Source organism: Neopelma chrysocephalum, unplaced genomic scaffold (assembly GCF_003984885.1).
Source record: "Neopelma chrysocephalum unplaced genomic scaffold, ASM398488v2 Primary Assembly neopelma1_42, whole genome shotgun sequence".
In the NCBI taxonomy this organism is placed as follows: domain Eukaryota; kingdom Metazoa; phylum Chordata; class Aves; order Passeriformes; family Pipridae; genus Neopelma; species Neopelma chrysocephalum.
The window spans coordinates 5,939,663-5,952,987 of record NW_020897700.1 but is presented as its reverse complement, the minus strand read 5'-3'; the positions used below and the strand labels follow the sequence as shown (position 1 = coordinate 5,952,987).

Here is a 13,325-nt window from a genome sequence, read left to right as displayed (position 1 = left end):
AACAAAGGTATGTATTTTAAAATGCTTTTTATTCTGCAGCAGAGTTGTTCTTGAGATTCTTTTTCCTACAGCACTCATGTGAACTGCAAGAGCTCTTTAAAGCACTAAATCCCGCACAGAGAAAACTTCTGAAAATAAAGAAATTAACCAGAAAACAAAAAGTCACAAAAAGCCATGACAGCACCATAAAGGCTAAAAGTAGGACCAAACATTTCTTTTTAATTTTAGTTTTTTAAGACGTGCGCTCCTCATTGGGCATTAACCATTAATGCCAACCACACAGTACCATCGCACAGGTGCAGTCAACAGAGCAAGTCCCCTCCTGTCGCACCTCTCACAAGCCGCACACTCACACACCCGGATCGGGAGCGGTGTGCCCGGGACTTCCAGCGCCGGAGCCTTCCAGCAGGCTCTGTCGTCCCGACCCGCTGCGATTTCCCGGCGGGCCCCGAACCCACTCCCAACGGGTCCTGTCGCCGCCAGCGGGGCCGGCGGAGCGAGCGCTGCCCCGGCGGCTGTGCCGGCCGAGCCGCTGCCTGAGGCGGGTGAGGCGCTCCCGGCCCGGGGGCGGCGAGCGGAGATCCCGCTCCCTCGCGGCGCCAAAGCCGGCGCCGCGGGGCGGGTGTGTGGGCGGGCTCTGCCCAAGGCGCCTCCGCTGGCCCGGACGCGGCGGCGTCTCCTTGGAGAGCGGGTAACGCGCCCTGCCCTGGCGGGGGGCGCGGCCCGCACAACCCGCCGGCACCGCACAGCTTCCCCCTACCCCGGACCTGTCCCTGAGCCCAATGCCCGCTCCCCACCCCCCACACCCGCGGGCCGGGCCGGGCCGGGCCAGGCCGCTCTGCCCCGCCGCCCCGGCGCGGCCCTCGCTGCCACACGGGGAAGGGACGGGGAAGGGGCAGCTCGGGGGGCAGGAGAGGGCGGCTCACCCCGCGCCGAGGGGGTCACCCGGCCTGGCTTCTCCTCCACCGCCGGTCGCCACTCGCGTGGTCTGGGCTGCCCGGACGGGCGTTCCGCCTGCGGGCAGCGGAGGAGCGGCGTGGCCTCGCCTCGCCCGGCGCGGCAGGACACCGCTGGCGGAGCAGCTCACAGCGCCCCTGCCTCAGCTGCCACCGCCATCTTGGCCGCCGCTCCGCCAGGACGCGGGGGGTGGTGCCTGGCGCAGGGATACAGGGATACACACGCAGACAGACAGACACACAGACAGACAGACAGACACACAAACACAGACACACACACAAAGAGACACGCACCGTTACCTAGTAACCTTCGCCCGCCGAGGCCCGTCCACGCTGAGCAGGCGCCGCCCGGCCTGAACGGCGGGACGACCCTTCCCGCGCGCCGGACGAGGATCCCCCACGCAACCGCCGGGGCGGCCGGGGAGGGGCGGCCGAAACTTCAACTCCCAGCGGGCACTGCGCGAGGCGCGGACACTCGGCCGACGGCGGTGCCTCCTGGGAGTGGTAGTTTTCCCTTCAGGGCAACGGCCCGCCCTCGGCAGGGATGCGGGACGGCCGCCGCTGTCTTGCAGTCGGATGGGGAGGGCTGGGCGCGTTTTGCTCAAAAAATAAAATAAGAGAACGACAATGAACTCGATAAGTGCCTTTGCCTGACTGGAAGACTAGTAAGATCACGTCGAACCGTGAGCGTGGACGAGGATCAGATCCTGCCCTCGTTCGGAGGAGTATCGACTAATCTGTTCCTGTCCATCTTTGACCTCCTTCTAGAAACACGGCAGTGAGGAGTTGGAAGTCGTGGTAGTCTTGTTCTAATTTTTTTCCTTCTTTTTCTGCAGTTCCATTTTGCGTGTTTTGTGCCTTGTTTTAGGGCACTGAGTTCACAGATCTAGGTTCTTTAAACTTTCTTTTGGGGAAAAAAATAAATAGAGGGTTCAGCACTTAAAAAACCCAGTTGTGTGTAGAAGCTGTGCTGTGCTTGGTATTTGAAAGAAGTTGTTAGAATCATGGAACCGTAGGATATCCTGAGTTTAAAGGGACCCTCAAGGATCATCAAGTCCAACTCCTAGCCCTGCACAGGACCATCCCCAAGAGTCACACTGTGTGCCTTCTTGAGCTCTGGCAGGTTTGGTGCTGTGCCCACTTCCCTGGGGAGCCTGTTCCAGTGCCCAACCACCCACCGGGTGAAGAATCTTTTTCTAATATCCAACCTAAATCTCCCCTGACTCAACTTCAGGCCATTCCCTCAGGTCCTGTCGCTGGTCCCCAGAGATCAGTTCACCTGCAGTTCACCTCAGGAGGAAGCTGCTGGTCCCTCAGGGGGCTGCAACTTGCATAACACACTCAGGATTTCTGTTTCAGTAAAGCTGATATCATTTATATTTCTTTCATCTTAGGGGATTGTCACTTGTCAGAATAGAAAAAACCTTAATTTTCAGCATTTCCATTACACTGAGTTTCTAAACCAGAAACATTAAATACTTACATTGGCCTCACAATTCATCCTGCTAGACAAACATTCTAATGGTACCACATGGAAATGTAGTTAGACCCCCATCTCTCCCATATTAGGATTTAGACTAATGTATTTTGCTCAAAAAAAGACACGATTCCTTTCCAATAGCACATTAATCTATCTGTAGTTTAGAAAAGGAACTAAATTATTGGAAAACCTGTGAAATAAAGATGTTTCAATAAAAGTACTATTGTTATCTCCACCAGATGCCCCCATATCAAAGGAATAGTTCTGGACAACACAGAGTATGTGAAAAAGGTGAGCATAAGACTGACCGTCCTAGCAGCATCTTTTCCCATTTCTCCCATGACCCACGTGACTGTATATCCACAACTGAAATCACTTTGGAAACAATCTACAACTTGATGGAAGCTCTCTGTGTGATGAATATATATTATTCATTTAATAATAATTGCAATATTGCAATTCTGAAGCTAATAAATAATTTAATTTATCAGCATTTTTAAAATTCTTTTAATTAATATCTTATTATCCTGACCTCAAGTACTGTGTCTGGATATCCAGCACAATGTTGTCAATGTTGCTTTTGGAACATGCTTTGTCTTGTTATAGTGGCATTCCTCCCATGGCCCAGCAGGTGGAGGCAGAATTTAAGAGAAGATACTACCTTAATACGACTCTTTATTTTTGTTGCTGTTGCTTATTCTTAAGGTACAGATCCCTCATTCATACTGTTTCCTGCATGCAAAAAAATATCTTACATAAAAAATATAATACTCTATTGAGGAAAAAAATGAAATTCAATGACTGTATGTTTCAGTAACAATGCCTTTTACTGTAGTTCCTTATATCTCATAACTGTATCATATATCAGTAATTTGTCTCTCATAGGAGCTTACAGCATCATGACACCGATTCCTGCTTGACATTTGCAGAACGATTTTTCTCTTCTTATTTTCTGTCCCTGTTCTGGAACTGGCTGCAAACTTGTTTGGTTGGTTGGGTTTTTTAGGGTTTTTTTTTCCCTTAGGAAAAAGAAAAGGTGCTCCAAAGAAATGAAACAGTATCAGCTTCTCAGAGCCATTTTTCGTTGGAGACAGAGACTTCGAAAAGAAACAAAAGGCATGAAGGAATCATGGATTGCACTGCAAGAAGCATTATTTCCAGTAGGTGGCTCTCCACTACTGTTGTAAAATAATGGGGGATTTGAGAATGATTGTGAGCCAAAACTCATATGGCTTAAAGAATGTCTTGTTAATTAAATAAAGAAAAATCTTTTGGGGAAAGTCCTATATCAACACTAATGAGCCTCTAGACTGACAGTAACTAAATCCTCCTACAAAGATCTCTGTTATAAATGCTTCCATCAGCAGACATGCTAATGAATGCACCCTCACAGAAACTGAATGGATTGAGATAGCCCAATTTAATTAGGATTGAAAGCCATGTCAGAGACGTGATGATTTTTTCCTTGCACATCTGTTGGTTGTATCTTGTTATTTTACTTTATCATTCCAAAGTGAAAGGAAAGAAAGCAAACAAAATACAGGCATGTAAGGACTGGAGACAAGAAGAAGTGAAAGATTAACCTTTTACCGAGACAGAGGAGATGTAAGAAGTATCTGGAAAGAGCAATTTTTAAAGACCCTGAAACAAAGACAGTAATTAATAGAGCATTTGTTTCAAATAATCGTCCAATTTTATCCTGATTTTATGACAAAGAGGTTTGGGCTGCAAAAGTGAAACTGGCCAAAAATGATTAGTCTATCATAATATGGCTACACAATGACTATCAGGCTACTATACTAAAGGTATTTTTCCTTTCTTTGTGTAACATTAGATTAACAAAGAGTTTTGAGTTGATTTGTACAGGAAGATGAAGTGTCCACTTACCCCTCTAGGGTCTTATAATGAGTTAAGTAGGTGTAGCGGCAGAGGCACAGGCATTTAAGACCCCAGAGCCAAGCTTTATGTTGGTGAAGGATTCGCCAATTCAATACCAGTGAAGAAACCAGGACAAGAAGGAAACCATTTTTGATGATCCACTCAAGCATAACAGTCGTCAGAAGCAATAAAGAAAAGAAAAATAATTAGAAGATAGGTATTATCTAACCTGGTCAGACCCCAGAAGAGCACCTAAGTCTCAGCTGAAGAATGGACAGGATCCCTGTTGTAAACCTTCCCCACATCCAGAGGGGTGGAGAAAGTAATCATCTTGATACTACTATTATCTCACCAATCCATAATATTTGCTGTATTATGCACTTGAGGTATTACATTCTAGAAAAATATTGATTAGGGTTGGTACAGATGGATAACAACACTAAATTGTTGTTAGGAAGGAAGACAGGTTAGTTGATGCGCCTTTTCAAAGACAGCCCATACTTTTCACAAAGTAGAATATAGGAGAAGGATGTCTTTGAAGAAGGATGTCTTTGAAGAGAGCAAAAGGAAAACTGGGGCCAGCAGGAAGCTTCATGTGTAAGGAAAGCAGGAAGGAGAAGCCAGGATATGTGAGCTGCTCCTCTGAGTAAGGCAAAAGATTATGGACCATGTCCTTTTCTTGGTGCTCACACTGAGATCGTGAGCAGGCCACTTTGCCATGTACATTTCCTCACAACATAGCTTAATCCATGTTTGTTATGATCTTGGGGTTAAAGATAGAGGACAAACACCAGCAATGGTGTTTATTATGATTTTTTAAAAAAAATTACTGTGGGCCTTCTCCAAATCCACTTTCTATATTCTTCAAAGGACACGTGTACAGATCTGGATGTTTATTAGGTCTTTACTTCTGTGATGTGTTCCATCTATGCAGTAATACTGTCCTTGCTCCTGCTTATTGAAAATTATGTAAAGGACTGCTTCTTTTATATTTCTAATAAGAGTTGTTGGGTTTTTCTTCCATATTTGGTGTGGGATAAAATAATGTCTAAATATGTTGAATTTACTGATCTTATTATCTATGATAATGAAGGTGTGTTGCTGATTTCTTTATTGTATGTCTGAAATGACTGATTATGAAATGAGTGAAATTACTAAATTATGCACTTGTTTCTTGCAACATTACATAAAAATGAGGTAAATTATTTTAAAACTGGGATTTATTTTTGAATATTTTATCCATGCACCAAAATATAAAGTGCCTTCATTCTGTAATTTCAGAATATGTAAGAAGTTCTTTTTTGCTTATCTCTTGGTCTCATCAGGGAGTTACACTTATTGCCATAACATTTCAAGTTGATTGTGCAGTTATGCAAGTTGTAAAGATCTGTTATTCACATAGGACATCTTATGAACTTTAGGGAGTTGTACTGTCAAGAGCATGTAACTTTAAATTTGAACTCGTTTTTAGCTACTTTAATACTCTGGTGCAAGATTCTTGTATAAATGAGACAGTATGCAAAAGAGTTGCTGTCATTTGACTAAGTAGGACTCATGTTAAACTGATCTAGATTATTCTAAAGGAATACTGAAATGCCAAATTGCTTTAGTAAGAAGAAGCCTTGAGAATCTTTTAATGCAGAAGTAAGTACAACAGACTACTTTTTGTTAGCCGCCTCCAAAAAACCATAAAATATTAACAGTTGATAACTATATTTAAATTTTAAAAGCTTAGTGGATAACATTTTTTTACAGCATTCCAAACTGTTGATTAAATCCAGCATAGCTTTTTGATAAGTTAAAGTGAACTGTTGAACAATCTAAAGTAACTCCACTCAAACAGATAGAGCTGTACTCACTTTCATCAGTAGTCTGCTGTTGGAAGGCATTTAACATATCAGTCAGCTCTGCAAACACCCACAGCATTATGTGTGTGAAGCTCATATGCAATGTTTTTATTTGTAGAATACAATTAAAAGGGGAAGATATAATAGTATTCTGCTAAATGGCACATCGTACATTATGATAACTACTTAACCAGATTTCCTTGTAAACACACCACGCAATTCTTAAGTCAGTCTATAAAAAATATACACTTACTTTTGGAAAGGAGGCTGCCTTTCAAAAACTGACATGCAGAATTTTTTTATCATAAAGCTGATTTTGGATTATCTTTGATTTCAGCTTTGTTCTGTTTCAGTAACAAAATATTATTATGGAAGTGACACATTATTGCTACTTCATATGTTAAAAAAATTTAAAAACCCCAAAGTTAAATTTACTCCAACATCATGATTTTGATGGAGTTGGTCAAGATGGGGTTTGGGGTTTGTTTGTTTGTTTGCTTGCTTGCTTTTTTCCCTCAGGAAAAACAAAAAAAAGCCTAGCATCTAAGTTACAAGACCAAGCATCATATTCTATTTCAAAGTATTTTCAATTTATTATTGTTACACTTTAGCATATGTGAAAGACCGTTCAGTTATCATGTTGGATGTACAATGCTGAATGCACATTTTCAAATATGTCATTTCAGCTAGTCCTACAGTGAAGTCTATTACATGTTTTCTCTTTTATTCTTAGTATTACACAAATGAAAACAATGAAGAGAAAAGCACAAAAAAATTAATTTGTAGCAGATGGAATGAAAGTACATTTTAACAAACACACAGTTACCATGTTGTGGTTGTATAATCTTTGACACTTCCATATTTCCACATGACAGCTGAAGGTGATGTAAAACTTTCCTGAATAAAAATCATACACCTGACAAAAAAGTAAAGCTTTATTTTTCATAGATTATATTTAAAACCTGTCTTACAACTTAGCAGGGAAAATTTGGTGGTTCCTTGTACTATGAAAGCTTCTTGTGTGCTTACAACTTCTTTTGAGTCTGAATGGTAAAAGAATAATATTATGAATGCATTATCTTGTGTTTCCAACTTTGGGTTGGAAGGGAAGGACCTTAAAGATCATCCAGTTCCAACCTCCCTGCCATAGGCAGGGACACCTTCCACTAGAACAGGTTGCTCAAAGCCCCATCGAACCTGGCATTGAACTTCCAGGGATGAGGCATCCACAACTTCTCTGGGGAGCTTGTTCCAGTGTCTGGCCACCCTGACAGTAAAGAATTTCTTCCTAATACCTAATCTAAACCTGACCACTGCACAGTTTAAAGCCATTACCTCTTGTCCTATTAGTACACACCCTTGGGAAAAGTCCCTCTCCAGCCTTCTCATAAGCTCTTTTTAGGTACTGGAAGGCTGCAATGAAATCTCCCTGGAGCCTTCTCTTCTCCAGGCTGCACAACCCCAGCTCTCTCATCCTGACTTTGTAGGAGAGGTGCTTCAGCCCTCTGATCATCTTGGTGGCCTCCTCTGGGCTTGCTTCAACATATCCATGCGCTGGGGGCCCATGAGCTGGATGCAGCACTCCAGATGGGGTACTGTGAGAGTGGAGTAGAGGGGCAGAATCACCTCTCTTGATGTTCTCGCCATGTGTCTCTTGAAGCAGCTGAGGATACAATTAGTTTTCTGAGCTGCAAGGACACATTGCTGGCTCATATTTAGTTTTTCATCCACTAAGTCTATCTCTTCAGGTCTCTGCTCAATCCACTCATCATCAGCAATAGCCATGTCTGGGGTTATCCAAAAATGTTAAACTTCTGTCAGAATAAAATACCCAGGAGATACTCACCTGAAAGTGCTAATATAATGGGAACAAAGACCACTGATTTCTTGTGCTAGATATTTCTTTTAAATATCCACAAAAGGATATAATACAACTGAATATTTTTACCTTGCTTATTGGAAGTTCTGAACTTGATTTAGTCTAGAAGTGAGAAACAGCATTTTATCCTTTATACATAATTCTGTGAAAAAAATTATAGAAGAGTAATTAACGACCCTTGCCATATTTTCCTTCACTTCTGTGCAAACTCTCCCAGGAGCACCACATCTGAATAAGATCTGTGTGAACATCCAGGTCTTAACTGGACACAATAAGGTCTATGACATTTGCCAGTGTTCAGTATTGGATGTATCCAACAGGTCTCAGAAAGGCCTTTCTCGCTTCCTTTTGTGCTTATATGACTTCCATTTGTGTATTCTTTGAAAGTCTTCTACTAAGTAGGTTTATTCTTACAAAATCATTCTGATAATGGGTAGCCTATAGACCTTGTGAATAACATAAATCTCTGACTTGACACTCTATATAGTTCTTGTTTAATTGAACCACAGCCATATGTTTTAGCCATCTAGTCTTTGTTTAAAGACTTCAAATGATGGACAATCTATTTGCAACCCTCAATAAATTGTTTAACTTATTTTATTTATTTTATTTATTTATTGGTTAATAAATCCAAGTTTAAAATGCCATGCCTTTTTACTACTTTCTAAATTCAGAGCCCACCCACTGAGCAACCATAGGTTAAGAGTCATGCTATAAACAGGTATCTTCCTCCTTGAAGAAGTCATTAGTGATGGTAAGATTCTCAGCAAAAATGACTTGCTGAATGATTTTGAATTTTTGAATGATTCTTAGTGTAGGCTACTCAGGAGTAATTTATTGCAATTAATAAGTATTTGAAATTCAGAATATGAATTTAATTAATTGATATAAAGTAATGAGGAAAGAGAAATACTGCTAGGTAACCAGATTCCAAATAATGCACCAGAAATTATTCTGAGGAAGTTTGCAACAAATATTAGTCTTCAAAAGGAAGTATCTGAAGGGAGCCTACAAGAAAATGGAGAGAGACTATTTACAAGGGCATGTAGTGACAGGAGAAGGGGGAATGGCTTCAAACTGGAAGAGAGGAGGTTTAGATTAGATATTAGGAAAAAGGTTACTTAGGTTTTTAGATTAGTGATTACTGTGAGGGTGATGGGACACTGGAATAGGTTGCCCAGGGAAGTTGTGGATGCCCCATCCTTGGATGTGTTTGAGGCCAGGTTGGATAGGGCTTTGAGCAGACTGGTCTAGTGGAAGGTGTCCCTGCCCATGGCAAAGGGGTTAGAACTAGATGATCTTTAAGATCCCTTCCAACCCAAGTTATTCTATGATTCTATGATATTTGTATTGTGGAATGTAAAGCTCCTTTTATTGCTTTTGTTCAGTATTTCCTTAAGAGTTTTTTTCTTCCAGAGCATTCCTTTAAGCATACTCATTTATTGAACTTTTTGGGAACAGCCAACACAGAAGAAGGGCAAACACTCAAATTGCATTTTAAAACATTCTTGGATGTGTTTGTCTGACTCTAAAATGCTTATATAGAAAGTAATTTTGTCTAACAAAGTCACTGAGATCATGTGCTTCTGAGTCACTTAGCTAAAAAATACTGACAGCAAACAAGATTCTTTGTCCTTGTTCCCTTTGGCTTTGTCTGTATTATGTTTGTTACTTTCGGTTGGATTTTTTTTAGCAGATTTCTTTTAATGTTACACCTCTAATGTGTAATTTCTAGTCTGAGTGATTATGGTGTTTTTCTAAATCAGTTGAGTCAGTTATGGTCTCCATGTACGTCTGAAGCCCAAGAGATTTAGGCTCTGATTGTGGAAAGTACTGGAGTATATGGCTGAATATGATGCAGAGAGCAATTTCCTGGATCTGAGAAGTGAAAGGGAATGGATGATTCTTTGTTATTTTTGGTCTAGTTTTATTTTGGAAGTGTTGTGTTAGGCTCAGAATTACCATCATCTCCTTCTTATGTTGCAATTTAGTCTTGATAACTGCAACTTCTCTGTAACATTCCAGCCCAGTGATTCATAGCAGATGTAAGCCTCAACTCTACAGGATTTAATAGCAAAAACAATCGCAGCTTGGGAAGGGCTCTGGAATTCTTTGCATCAGCCGAAGAAGATTTAACAACTTTGAGTTCTGTCCAGAAGTTAAAGGTAAACATATAAGGTACCTGTGAGGGAAGAAGGAGGAATTTTGGCTTACTTCTATAGTTATGGTTTAAAAATAATATGTTTTTGAAGGCCATATAACTGGTGCAATGTTGTTAATGATGTATGAATGTTTACCGGGATCTAGCTATTTTCCTGCATTTCTAGATAGTTAATAAAACCAATATTCAAATCTGTAGTTTCTAAATTTATATTAGTATATAGCTGTATGGACAAGGCTGCTTTTGAAACCTAAAAGTATATCAAATCATGAATTATTGTCCGTTTTTCAGATGAGGAAAACATGGTAATTTTTGTAACACCACCTAATTTAAAAAAAAAAACAAATTTTTGCATGAGTTTAATCATTAAAACCAGTTTGAATTTTAAGAAAGCAAAACAAAAATCTTTCCAGTCATTATCTATCCTTTTGGCAGATTGTCTCTTATTGTATTTATTAGCAATATGATTCTTATTGACACTGTGCCAACAGAAACAGGCATCTGTATTCCATCTAGTTTGACGTCTCCACAGTTCAAAAACAAAACAACATGCTGACAGTTCAGAATTTTCATAGCACAGAACTTCTTTATCGTCATCAAATCTATTTAATAAATTGTTATTGAAAGACTTGGAAAAAACCATCAAATTTAGGGGAAATTTGAACATAGGATTGATTATCTGTGTAGCCTGTAAAGAAAGCGCAGGCATGGACAAGTAAAAAGGTATCTTTCTAGAATTTTTATTCCATAGCTTTGAATAAAAATTTCTGCACAGCTGTGCAAATGCACATTCCAGGTGTAATCTCTGAATAGTAAATGAGTAACCTCATGGAAAAAATTTCAAAGTTTCAGAAGAGTTGCCCTTAAACTTCATTTTATTAAAACAGAAGGTGATTCTTTTTTTTTTTCAGCTAACCACTAAGGGCTTATGTTTTCAACTTGAAAATATTACACCAGATTTTTCTCATTCTATCATGATGTGTGATAAATAATCCAAATGTTTACTGTCTGAGATTAAGATTTTCATGGAAAGGGATATCCCCTGCACAAATTTTTTTTCTTTTTGTTAAATCAACACAGGTGTTATAACAAAAGTCTTGAAAGTCTCTCAACACTTATTAACTCTTTGAGTTCATCTGTGAGTTGGATTAAGATCTGTAATTTTTTTGAAGGTTTTTTTTCAGTGAATGCTTTTTATTGCATTATGTGTGAATGTTTGTCAGCAAATAGCTGTAAACCAGGGTAAATATTTAAATAAATGAAGAAATTAGTTTAAGAAACCAACTTTCAAAGGAGTCTTCCTAGAGGAAGATGTTAAGCTTCCATTGAACAGAACTGTAGCTTTACATATTACCAAAGAGCATGGATGTGCACTTTCAGAGACTTGTTACTAATACAACCTTTACTGAAACGTTTTTTAGAAATGTAGAAAACTAGTATGGCCAGTCTTCGCTAACCAAGATTTTGGGAAAGGTCTTTTACCTTTCAAGCCTGCGCAATGGATTTTTTTAGGTGAGACACAGCATGCGCTGAACTGAGCCCACCCTTTAATCCTAAGGTTCATCTGCTGGGGCCAAGCAAGCTTGGACAATGGGAGTGAGGTCCTGTAGGTTTGTTTAGAGTGACCTTCTCATAGATGGATGGCCTTACAGGGCTGACGAGCTCCATCTGCCCGGGGGAGTAACCCTGACTGGGAACCAAACCCGGGATGCGGCAGTGAGAGCGCCGCATCCTAACCACTAGACCACCAGGGGTCCCCAATGTAGAAAACTAAGTAAACTGTTACCCACAGTAATTCCATGACTGAACCTCTTGATTTGGGTAGTGTATGCAAAGTGCTTTGAAAATGTATGGGGCTTGACTCTATTTACCACCCTTCTTGTCACTGTAGGATTGACTACTCAGCAAATCTCATGTCACTGCAAGTGGGAGATCAGACAAACTACAGGAGTTTACATCTGCTGAAAAACTGGCTCAAAGGTGCAAGGTCCAGGATCAGCACTGCTGACTGTCCTCTGCCTTGTCTGGGTCTCCCTGATGGTCAGTGGCAGAAGCAGAGAAATACTGTTAGGTCACCCTTTTCCTCTCAGAGCCTGAGATTTCAGGTCTCTTCCTATTCTTTTTGACCTTCTCCCTTTTTTGGAGGAGAAAAGCACACAGATTTTGGTCTCCCCAACCCTATTATAGACCCACCCTGTGGGGTTTTTACCCTGTGTCCTTTCTCTTTCAGTCTTCCCTGTTTCTGACTGAAACATCTGCCAAATGGAACTCTCAGGTGCTCCCCCTTTAAAAGACTCTTAATTGTCTTACGATCATAGTGAGCTCATATTGTAAATGGCTACAGGATCAATACTCATGGCAGAAACGTCTCAAATTTAAATAATAGAATTCATTGACAGGCAATTCTTGCAGATTCCTCACACACACAGACACTGGCCCCCATTTTTAATCCTGTAATTCATAGGATTTACCACTTCAAACAGTATCAGAACTTGTTGCATTGAATTCTGGTAAAGTTTCGAATTCAAATGACATAACATTTATTTGGTTAGCATGAAGAACAATTTACAGCTTTAAATTCAGAAATTTTGTGGAATAGAAATAACAGCCTAAGATTTTCAGTTCACATTTTTTACTCAAGAAACACTTTATAGGTAATTTTTAATGGATTTCTTTGAAATCTAAAGAAATCAGCTTAGTATAGAGCTTTGCAGCTTAATGGTCGATGTTGTATATGTCCAAAATGCTTAAAAGGACTTCTGAGCTGTCTGCAACATGGGTCAATGGGTACACAGTACCCTAAACACTTTGTGTTTTCACCAGTTCTCTGCAAGACATGGTATGAAGAGTTTCAAACAGATACACTTGGGCCTCACAACTCTATGTTTTCAAATATGATGCTTTCAAACCAGCAAATCTCAGATGTAAAAAAACTAAAACAAAACAAACCGATGCTGCTTACTTAAATAACTGTAATTTTAAAAAGCATCCTAAGTATTTTATAGGTAGATGTTGAAATTTGAAATTTGGCTGTAATTTGTAGTCTTGCATGAGGTTTTCAGAGATTGGTGAAAATAAAAGTTGGACTTGTCCAATTTTACACACACTTAGAAACATACTTCTG

The 13,325-nt window shown here is 40.4% G+C and overlaps 2 protein-coding genes across 27 annotated transcripts in view; one reads left to right on the top strand and one right to left on the bottom strand.

Annotated features, from left to right (window-relative positions):
* The window catches only part of PCM1 (pericentriolar material 1), a 41,208-nt gene extending 39,845 nt beyond the window's left edge, over nt 1–1,363 (bottom strand). For 18 of the 25 annotated variants that reach the window (XM_027676481.1, XM_027676489.1, XM_027676494.1 and 15 more), the window contains exon 1: nt 1,257–1,361. The gene's annotated coding sequence lies outside the window, so the exon portion shown is untranslated. Of the gene's footprint in view, nt 1–926; nt 1,227–1,256 lie in introns of those variants that run through there. The other 7 variants (XM_027676501.1, XM_027676502.1, XM_027676507.1 and 4 more) reach the window with 4 other exon arrangements.
* The window catches only part of FGL1 (fibrinogen like 1), a 42,717-nt gene that overhangs the window by 9,950 nt on the left and 19,442 nt on the right, over nt 1–13,325 (top strand). Inside the window, exons 4-6 of one of the 2 annotated variants that reach the window (XM_027676528.1) lie at nt 1,575–1,754; nt 2,676–2,727; nt 10,066–10,205. The gene's annotated coding sequence lies outside the window, so the exon portion shown is untranslated. Of the gene's footprint in view, nt 1–1,574; nt 1,755–2,675; nt 2,728–9,864; nt 10,206–13,325 lie in introns of those variants that run through there. The other variant, XM_027676530.1, reaches the window with a different exon arrangement.